Source organism: Anneissia japonica, unplaced genomic scaffold (genome assembly GCF_011630105.1).
Source record: "Anneissia japonica isolate Jap-2015-1 unplaced genomic scaffold, ASM1163010v1 scaffold21434_len11230_cov113, whole genome shotgun sequence".
NCBI classification, from domain to species: domain Eukaryota; kingdom Metazoa; phylum Echinodermata; class Crinoidea; order Comatulida; family Comatulidae; genus Anneissia; species Anneissia japonica.
The window spans coordinates 5151-9450 of record NW_022707542.1 but is presented as its reverse complement, the minus strand read 5'-3'; the positions used below and the strand labels follow the sequence as shown (position 1 = coordinate 9450).

At 31.6% G+C, this 4300-nt stretch overlaps 1 long non-coding RNA gene across 1 annotated transcript in view; it reads left to right on the top strand.

The window, feature by feature from the left end:
- The first annotated feature begins 864 nt into the window (after positions 1-864).
- LOC117106378 overlaps positions 865-4300 on the top strand; it is an 8521-nt gene continuing 5085 nt past the window's right edge. The window contains exon 1 of the long non-coding RNA XR_004445056.1: positions 865-1057. This is a non-coding gene — a long non-coding RNA (uncharacterized LOC117106378). The remainder of the gene's footprint in view (positions 1058-4300) is intronic.

Below are 4300 nucleotides of genomic sequence, written 5' to 3'. Positions count from 1 at the left end.
ACTTAAATATCACCTATTTTTCGATGACCTAGTAATTCGCAATGAATACCAAATTACAGAAAGATATTTATCCGATGAGGAATATGAACTAACAATCAAACTATTCGATAAATATTACAAACTATATTTAATTAATGCATGGAAAGAACGCAATGACATTTAATAACACTTTTTCAGTAAACAACTAATTTCTCTATTCAACATTACCTGATGCCAATGATTTCTTATTTGTACAGCAATTTAAATTTAAGGTTTTGTTGTACTACTGTAGGCCTACTGTGTAATTTTATTTCCTTTCCTTTTGTTTGACTTATATACTTGTTTAAACGTTTGTTTTATTTTACAGTATTTTATTTAATTGTATCTCATTTAATTGGTCTATATAGGCCTACTTTAACTGCAAACCATACTATCTCATTATGAACACCAAGTTATGTATCCATTTATTTTACTTCTATAAGTTACCTTCAATAACCATCTCTGTCATTCTGTAACCATAGGCCTTTAATTCACCCTTGTTTGTGATGTTCCTTTTGTTTTGAATTTGATTTAATTTCTTTATTTTTTTCTCGAATGGATGCACAACCTGGTATTGTCTGATGTGTGCCACTGATGCAAAAGTGAATCCAATAAATATTATTATTGTTATTATTATTATTATAAAGATTAATATTTGTACATGTTAGGCTAATTTATATACGTCAAGGGCACCAACTGTACTCTCGAACCAGGGTCTCCCGGAACCATATGTAAGGTCCGGTTATTACAAGAGGTTTTGATTGATTGAGTTAGCTTAGCTTGAAAATTATCCGCTTCACTGCAAACAGGGTGGTTTAGTCCTTTCTCCAAAACAAAATGTTCAATCGCGTGTCAAATTCGGTAGCTGAAGATCATTCTATTGGTCTGCCTTTCATATATATTTTAGATTCCATTAAGCTCGACTAGTAGGGAAACCTAAGATTCTTGACTAGTGTATCAGACATTTCAAAGTTGCTAGAAAAAATAGAATTATTATTTTAGGCCTGTACGTATGCGTAGTACGTAGTACAATTACAAGGTAGGTCTTTCACTTAGTAAGTAAACAAATGAGCTTTTTTACATTACGAATTAGTCCCTTTTGTTATTGTAATATTTTAACCAAATAATTCTAACTTTAAATATGTGTTTTATCGTTGAATTTGTGCTGGTTTGAGAATGTGCAGAATATGAGAGCTACTCTGATAGTGTTTTACACTAGCAATTGCCAGGCTAACTGTTACTCCAGCTGGCGATTTTCATTTTGCCTTCCCATGTATCTTTGTTTGTAGGCCTATATTTGTTTATACCTGGTAATTGAATAAAATTAAATAAATATATAACATAAATAAGTGTTTTAATGATTGTTTTCACACGATATAGATATATAATAATAATAAAAATGTTCTTGTTATTACTAATTATGTTTTGAGTCAACTAAAATACGACATTGTTTTTGTGTAATTGTTACACTTTCTTGTCTATTTCTGGTGGCTTTTGATTTTTATTATGATTTGTATTTTGAAATTGTAAATATTATTTTATTCTATTCCATCCTGTTACTGGCGGGCTACCCGTATGTGTGATGAAATAAAATAAAATAAATGTTTACCGGCAATTGTTTACATTTTTGTCAGAGAACGTAAATATACGACATTAAAGGCCAGTAAAAAGGCATATTTCTTAATTTCAAGTTGTGAGTAAACTGACACGAGTGTTTCTTTACAGAAGTACATGTTATATTTCAAAATACCAATAAAAAGAAAGACAGTTTAACATCTAAGATCATTATTTTTTACTTAAGGATATATATTTTTCAATAGGGGTATCCACCACACAAAATCAACCATTTAGCCAAAAATTGTTTGAGGATATTATTGTATCATTGGGCGAAGTATAATGAACACATTTTGACGATACCGATATGACATCAAAATCTATTAGACCCCTTTTAATGAGTTTAAGAAACTGAAACGGACCACTGACAAGGTAATTAAAGATGCTGCAAAAAAAAAAAAAAAAAGGAAATCAACTTAAATTTTTAAAAGCTCAATTAAAAATATCAAAATAAATTATTGACTTCCAACCAGAAAGAGATCGAAAACATAGTTTTCGCTGATTTAGATATGTTTTCTTACCGAACATTTTTAATTTATTAGGCCTACCAGCCAAATGTAAAGGTATTATTGAAATGTTCTATTTTTACGAGATTCTTATTTTTTACATTTTAAATTTTAAATTAACTTAAACATTTACTTAAATATACAAGTTAAGCAATTCATATTTGGGACAGTTTTCAATATTCTTTAACTGAATGTGCGTCTTTATTGATACAAATCAGATTTTGTTTTTTGAATAGGCCCTACGTACGCTGTTCAGCGTTGGGTACTGATGCACACCGTCTAATCAAGTTACATTACGGGCGTGTATTCGACACGCCCGTAATGTAAAGTATACATAACCTTTCGAAACGTTTTGTTGTTAGCCTGAACTATTTTATTGCGGGTGACCGTCTTAACCTTTAGCCATATACACTTGAAAAGTACTTCATTAATTCAATAACACCTTTTTGATAACAGTTAAGCAATGTAAAAATAAGATAAATTAATCATGGGGATGAACGGTGATTTAACGATTGTTAACTTTACTCAGGGCTAAAACTAGCCTATGATTGATTTTATACAAATTAAATTTGATATGGTAATTTTTATTGATTTTTGAAAAGAACATATATTGTATTTTTTTATTGTGCTTTTTGTATTTTACTCGTGTTACTGCTTGTTTTGTATTTTTATGAGGGCCTCTTTGAGTCAGCCTGTTATAGGTTCCCTAATAAAAGAAAGTTAAACCAATAAATCAATCAATCAAAGCGACTATAGTAATAAGGGTCTTTAAGCAAATAAAAATAAAAGAGTACGTTAATCGATGCTTAGAAATTTCATAACTAAAATGCTATTATAGTTGGTTGTACCATGGAGTATTTTCTCCATGGTTGTACCAGGGATTTGTTATAGTGATAACAATTAACTCCCTGCTTTGACCAATATATTGTGCTCTGGTGCGTGACTAGGAATTTCAATCCCGCTATAATCCGGTTATTATGATTAATCATCATGCGTAAATTGAGAGCCGCTCTCTATTTATCCAAATGCTGGTTCAATGTGGTTAGCACCATGGACCAGGGACTTGTAATAGTAGGTCCATGACTGTTAGAAAGGCCTTTGATTGAGTTAGCTTGAATAATTAGATATGCACTGCACTGCAAACACCTTGATTTAGTCCTTATCTTTACCTTTCTCCATAAAACAAATTGTTCAATGGTATGTAAACATCTGGTAGCTCAGGGACAACTAACGTTGTATTGTTCTGTTGTGACCCTATAACCTTTTAATAAGCTAAATTGTAAGTAAGGAATTCAAAATAGAAATATGTCTTAATTACTTCTTACTTGACCTCTCATTTACAACTAAATCTGCGACCAACAATCGGTGATCTAAGGTACGGTATCTCATGGAAAGACAGGGGGGTTTTATGGTTCGGGCGAACCCCCCTTTTCTAGCGAACCCCCTCGAATTTTTGAATGAGTCCCACTCGGACGGAATGTCTGTTTTTAACTTACCCAGCATTAAATCAAAATTTAGTACCTAATTCATTATTTGGTCACCCGTTTTTAAATTGTAGCCTGCGATACAAGCCTATTCATAGAATATCTCAGCTTCAGAAGTTCGGAGATTTAAATTGAACACAACTCCAGCAAAACATGACTTTATGATTGGCACATATAAGAATGGCAAATAACGATAAAAACCCGGCTGCCTCTCAACTTTCACTGGCCTTTGGCTGAATCAGCGTGACCACTCACAATTTTTGATATACCCAATGACTAGGTCGAAATTACCCAAGATTCAGCAAAAATTGCCCAAAACTACCCAAGCTTAATGAAAATGTTTTTCGCATGTATAGTTTCCCTTTTAGTTCAATATATAAAGCATTTTTTATTGTAATGGTTTGTGTTAATTATTAAAATTAATATTCATGAGGTAATAATACGGATAGAAAAATACGCCATCAGTCGGCCAGTGTTATCAGTGTAGATCAGTGATCAAGTTTTATTATGTAATGCATTAATTAGGTAAGATCAATGGCAACGCATAATAACCAATTCTGAACTCATATTTATAGCAATTAACAATGTTAGGCCAAGTAAAAAAAAATAATTGGTTAGCATCCTTTTGGTATCAAATTTCATGGTAGGGAGGGAGGTTTTTTTTTTTTTTTTTTTTTT